This window comes from Barbus barbus, assembly GCF_936440315.1.
Source record: "Barbus barbus genome assembly, chromosome: 39".
Lineage (NCBI taxonomy): Eukaryota > Metazoa > Chordata > Actinopteri > Cypriniformes > Cyprinidae > Barbus > Barbus barbus.
This window is the reverse complement of record NC_136717.1, coordinates 2,423,389-2,429,960: the sequence shown is the minus strand read 5'-3', so window position 1 is coordinate 2,429,960 and position 6,572 is coordinate 2,423,389. Positions and strand designations below refer to the sequence as shown.

The 6,572-nt window shown below is 37.7% G+C and overlaps 1 long non-coding RNA gene across 1 annotated transcript in view; it reads right to left on the bottom strand.

Annotated features, from left to right (window-relative positions):
* LOC306858963 overlaps positions 1-6,572 on the bottom strand; it is a 1,377,007-nt gene that overhangs the window by 348,906 nt on the left and 1,021,529 nt on the right. The window lies entirely within an intron of this gene.

Sequence of the window (6,572 nt, the reverse complement as noted above, 5' to 3'; positions counted from 1 at the left end):
TGCCTTTTTATTTGTTTAAAATTTAAGTTATTTGCTGTTTTAATAAGCTAGAGGACCATGCGAGCTTGGCCATTGTGTCGTGATATTAATTATGTCATGTGAGTTAAGCATGTGATACGTTAGTGAATAACTTTACCATATCTTTCTGAAGACAAAGAAGGGCAAACAATTTGAACTGATACAAAATATTTAATGATTAACCAATGTGACTTCAAAACATAAATGATTTTCGTGTGTGTGTGTTTACAACTATTTACATTTAACACTGAACTGATTAAAAAATACCATAACTATAAATTAACGTTAATTTTATGTGTGCACTATTTACATGTGTGTGTGTGTGTGTGTGAGGTGTTTTTATGTGGACAGACAACATTTATAGCAAAGCCAGTCAGTGTCTGGCACTTCCTCCACTTCTGCACACTCCAAGTGGAACCACAAATGGCACAGATCACACTGGATCCATTCATCTATGGCCTCCTCTCCTGAGCCAGGTGGGACCACTCGACGGCAGAGAGCGCAGTGTTCTCCATCATCAGTCGGAGGAGGTGCCTGCTTCTTTTGCCTTTTGGCCTCCTGGGCTTGTCTCTTTTCCTCCTCCTTCTTTGCCATCTCTTTCTTGCGCTTTCTTTTCTTCCTTCTCTTTCTCCTCAGTTTCTTTTTCGACCAGCAGGTCGAAATACTCATCGCTGGTGATGACACGGGCTGGCAAGGGAATGCGACGCCTCACCTTCTCCTTCCTCTCCAGGGCTGGACTGATGAGGAAGTTAGCCAGACTCTCCGGGATTACACCAGCTGCCACCAGGTAATTTTTGTGAACTATTCTGTTACAGGTGGGGCAAGGTGTTTGAGCGACGGATGGAGTGGCAGCAGGGCTGGATGGTGTGGCTGACGGAGTAGCAGCAGGGCTGGATGGTGTGGCTGACGGAGTAGCAGCAGGGCTGGATGGTGTGGCGGACGGAGTAGCAGCAGGGCTGGATGGTGTGGCTGACGGAGTGGCAGCAGGGCTGGATGGTGTGGCTGACGGAGTAGCAGCAGGGCTGGATGGTGTGGCTGACGGAGTAGCAGCAGGGCTGGATGGTGTGGCGTCACTTCCATCTGCAGATGGGAGCACTCTCACCACCTAAGAAAATAAAACGTATGTAAAACTCATTAATACACTTGAAAAGGAATGCAAGTAGCTAGAGGGTGAGTTATCATTGTATTAATGTCAAAATTACCTGGGTTGTGTCCACAGCAGCCCTGGACAGAGGAAAGATGCCAGCCTTGCGGAATCCAGCCTTGACATTTTGGGCTGTGACAGCAGTGGGGTACACATGTTTGAGGACAGCTGAAAACTGCCTCTTCCCCACAACGATGTCCCCTCGCACCAGACCCATCCTGGAAGCCATGGTGGAGAAAGCAGTCTTCAGTGGGTTGAAAACCGCAATATCCAGGGGCTGTAGTATGTGTGTGGTGTGGGCAGGTAGGCAGAGAATTTCTACTTTGTTTTCTCTGCAGAACATGATTACGTCTCTGGAAACATGTGTCTCGTGTTGGTCCATGATTAAAATAAGTGGACTTTCCTCAGGAGCATACCTGATAAAATGGTGGAGCCATTTCAGGAAGAGCTCCGAGTCCATGTAACCCTTCTCCTGGATGCCATAGAGGGCGTTGGGGGGGGCCCATCCAGCCTATAGGCATTACTTGGGAGGCAGCTGGGGTAAATGACGAAGGGTGGAATGCTGTCCCCGGCTGCATTCACACAGCAGTGGACCGTGATGTGCTCCCTTGTCGTCTGCTGCTGCTGGTATATGTGTTTCCTCCCAGACTGGCACAGGACCTTCTCCCTGGACCGAGGCTTGTCTCCAAAGCCGGTCTCATCACAGTTGTAGAGGAGATGTGGCATGTCCTCCAAACTGTGCTTCACATAAAGGGCCTCGTACAACTTGAAGAACCCTTCAACGGCCTCTGGTGTAGCACCATGGACTCTGGCTCTGTCCAGGGAATCTGCCATCCTTGAGGCCAATTCTGGATGGCGGGCCTTAAACCTGGACCACCACACATCACTTGGCCCCTTCTCCAGGTTTACAGTGGTGGTCTGTTCTACCACTCTCCTTAATGATCCCAGTAGCCAGCACCTTGACAAGGGATCTTGTGACTGGGAAGCCATGGTCCGCCATCCAGAATATAAAGGAAAGAAGAGCCTCTTCCTCTCCAGGTGTCAGGGCCGAATTAGGATGAGGGTTGTGGACATATATTTTTTTTTATAGTCCTGTAGAGTGGTGTGGGGAATGCCAAATTTTTTTGCTGTTGCCCTTAGACTTGCTCCTGCCTTTACTTCCTCAACTGCCTGCTGTAACTGCTCCTTTGAGTATTGTTTTTTCTTTCCTGACATCTTTCTTTTGTTGTAACTGTACAGGGCTCGACAGTGCGAGCATTTCACTCGCATTTGCGACTAAAAATAGATGTGTGCGAACTGGAAAATGTATTTAGGAGCACAAGTGCGAATACAAAACAAAATACAAAACAGCCTAACTTATACAGTAGCCTATAACAAACGTATTAATTTATTCTGTTTATTTATGGAAAAATTGCGATGCAGCCTCATATGATTACTTTAGAACTTTAAAAAGGCAACGGTTTAATTTAAATGAGCACAGATAAGAAGAAAAGCGGAGCGAGTTAAAGTGAAGACGCGCTGAATGACGCACATTCGCCACTAGAGGGCGCTGCCGCTGCCGTTACCCCCGGTAACCCAGTAAACAAATCAGCTGCGCTACTTTCCTAAAACTGTGTAAATAATGTTTCACACTCAGTCATTTAGATATTTATATTCGCTTTAGTCTTCACAATAGCATCAAATAATTCTTACTTAAAGACTTTTAAGTTTTAAGCTATTTATTTTCAAACATTTTTTCTAAGCTAAAACATGGCCCATCCACTGATCTATAATAGAGAACAGCGGGCCTATCTATATATCAACGACTGATTCGTTATTATTGTTCAGTAACACAAGTTCCATTAGTTAACATGAAAAAAACAATGACTGCATTTATTAATAATGCTATCTTAATTTCAACTTTTAATAATACATTATAAAATCAAAAGTTGTCTTAATATAATTCAATGGAGCTAACATTAACTAACATAGTTGTATTTTTTATTAATCAACATTAAAAAAGAATATTAACTACTGCAACAATTAGCTATTGCACATTTTTAGTTAATGTTAACCTGCTTTAACTAATGTTAACAAATGGGACCTTACTTAACGATTGTTCTTTCGTTCATTTGAACAATCTTTTGCACTCTAATCTTGAAACACTTGTTTACTTTATATTTGTATGTATTTTTTATAAAAGTCTTTTAGTAAATTATCTTTAATAAAGTTATTTAACCTGTTAGGACGACAACACTTTTTTTCACTTAGAAATTATATATTGTGATTTAAAAACAAAAACATATACCGTGACAAAAGCTTCAATGATTATTGTGAAAATTTTATACCGACACAGTTTAATAGGATTATAACTAATTACATAATTAGCCTATTAAATAGTGTCTGAAGTAAAATTATTAAAACACCTTGTGTACTTTCTGTATTCTGATAAATTAAATAATTGTGCTTGTAAATGTCTCTTTGTATCCCCTTATTAAGCTAAAACACCTAATTTGAAAAATTTGCATTGCGCCCCTAAATTTTTTTAATGCGCTCCTAAATTTTTTGACTTAGGAGCACATGTGATCCTTGGTGAAAAGGTAAGCGTCAAGCCCTGCTGTACTGACTTTCCTTTGAAATATGATATTATGTTAATCATGTAATGTTAATTTAACCTTAACTTCAAGTGATTGTTTATAAAATTATGTTCACAAAGTATTTTAATTATATTAGTTAACTTGATGTATGAAATCTTATTAAATAACTTGAATGTCTGAATATCATATCCTTGTGTGTAACTTTGTTAACGTTAAATAACTTTTGGCAATGAAATGACACAATCAATTGAGTTTTAACTAAGTTCGTTTAATTTATTAAAGCATGACAATTAAAAAAGTAAAAAAAAAAAAAATTAATGTAAGTTAACGCTAACTTAATTGATCCTTTATGAATATAAACATCACTGCGCACAGGATGATGGGCAAACAGCGTCTGCTGCCCGTCTCAGGCGGAGGGTGGCGCCAAGTGGTCATCGCCCACAATTGACGTTTAAATATTCCCATTTCAAAGCATTTATTCAACAAAAGGTCATTTATTTAACAATTTGTGATAACATAGCATTTATTTCATAAAGATTATAGTGCTGTGAGAAGCATCAATTAAATAGAAATGCACATTTTCGCTGCTCTAGTTGTCTCCTCACCCAAGCGGCAGTCTCACGTTTAGCTTGCCCACCGTCCATTTTCAAGCGCAGGGGGCGCACCTAGCAAACTTACTGAAATATCACGAGAACAAATGGTGGGAGGGTCTCTGTCGTGATCCGGGGTGAAAGAGGGAGAAATGAAGATGACACAGATATATATATTATGTATGAACCGGAAGTATTTATTCAGCGATCGGCGGTAAAAGTTCATCTGTACGGAACATGGTTAGTGTACGTTATATTTAAAATATTTACATTTATATTCTTATATTTTATATTATATATAAATATATTTAATACTTAAACATAACATTTTTCTTAAATATATACATGCATGTGTTTGTATTTATATATACGTAATAAATATACACAGTATACACATTTTTTGTAAACAAAACCTTTTATTTTGGATGAGATTAGTCAAGATTAATCGTTTGACAGCACTAATATATAGAAAAATATTTTTTCAAGTAATATATATATATATATATGTAGTACTCTCTTGACAGTGAATGAGAGAGACAGAGATAAGAGTTAGTGTTTGCCCAAGCGGTCCTCTTTGTTGTCTTTAATAAACATTAACACATATAAATACTCAAATCACAGTAAACAAATAAATATATAATCATATATACAGAAATGTTGTAGATCTTCCACACATCTGGATTTACTCATAAATATCTCAGATCAACTACTCGGGTAAGTATTTCAGGTAGTACACAAACGACTCAGATAAACTTCTCTATGAAACCGGTATTAAAATTGTCACGGTAACTCTACTCTCTCTCAACTGCCACCAGAATTCGGAAAATGCAGCTGGACTGTCCAGTGTAAACTCATTATAACACATTAAATTAATTTAAACTTATATACACATGTAAATAGACATAGACATACATAACAAAATATATACAAATAATTTAATATTTTTATGACTCAAACTGTACGCAGCAGGGTGGTCACATATATACATATATATTACTTGAGAAAATATTTCTTTGTTAAAGAAAAGTTCTCATTTCTAGTGTATATTTAATGTTTATATCCAAAGTGAACGATTTTTTTTATTTTGCATTAACCATTAAAAATAATTTTTTTCTTAGATAAGCAATACTATTGAGTTGTTAAAGGCAGTTTTTGTAAATTGAGAAGTGTTTTTCTAGTTTGTAAATATGGTTCATATTTAATGTAACTGTACACAACTAGAGTTAATAGCATTTTTTCTTATTTTCTCATTATAAAAAAAGTATCTGACAAACAGGACTGCCAACTTTTGAGTTCATCTTAGAGTGAGATGTGGGGGGCGGGGCTTAGTTATGGGGGAGGGGCTTATGGAGGGGCGTGGCTTGGTGTGGAAAAAATACAAACACAAAATCATTGCAGTAGCAGAAGTGTATTAGGTATATATTGATTGTCAAAGTATTTGGTATCTGTACAGAATTTATTGGGAGATTTACATTACATTTAATTTTCACAAACATTTTACAGAAATAGGATTAACATGTGATTAACATGTTCACAGATTAACATGTGCTCTATTGTAAGACTTGGCATATCCAGATATTTGTCATGTTTTTCTATGATAAAGTTATGTAAAATAACTGATCAGTGCTGCAAAACAAACAACTCTGCTAATGCTAACTTAATTCTATATAAACTATAACAGCATATTAGCTACTAGCCTAAACTGGACGGAGACACGGGGCGCCCTGTAACTCACTGACCTGCCTGCGTTCACAATTCACACGGTGCAGATGACTGCAGTCACGCCATCTGCGCTTTGGAGAAGCGCGGTCACGCCATCTACGCCAAAAATTTAGTTGCGCGTCTATATGGCGTTTGTTTGGAAAAAATTCATTAAAAATTCATAATTGCACCAAAGTCATGACAAATGCTATTTATTACCTCACTGTATCACATATTTTAAAAAATCATAACAAAATAAAATCAAATTGTTTTCTGCAAACTCCACCAGATTCTTGTTCTGCATCTCCCCAAGTACCACTGCGGTGATTTTCATGTTGTTTTACTGTATCATTGTTTAATAATTGCATACCAAAGTCATGACAAATGCTATTTACTACCTCACTGTATCACATATTTTAAAAATTATTTATGTTATCATGTTTTTATCGTGTTTCATTGTGTTAGTTTGCAGTTTTTTAAAGGTATTTTTTAACCTAGTCAAAATAACCCAACTGCAGTTTGATTGAGATTCATTTGAATGCA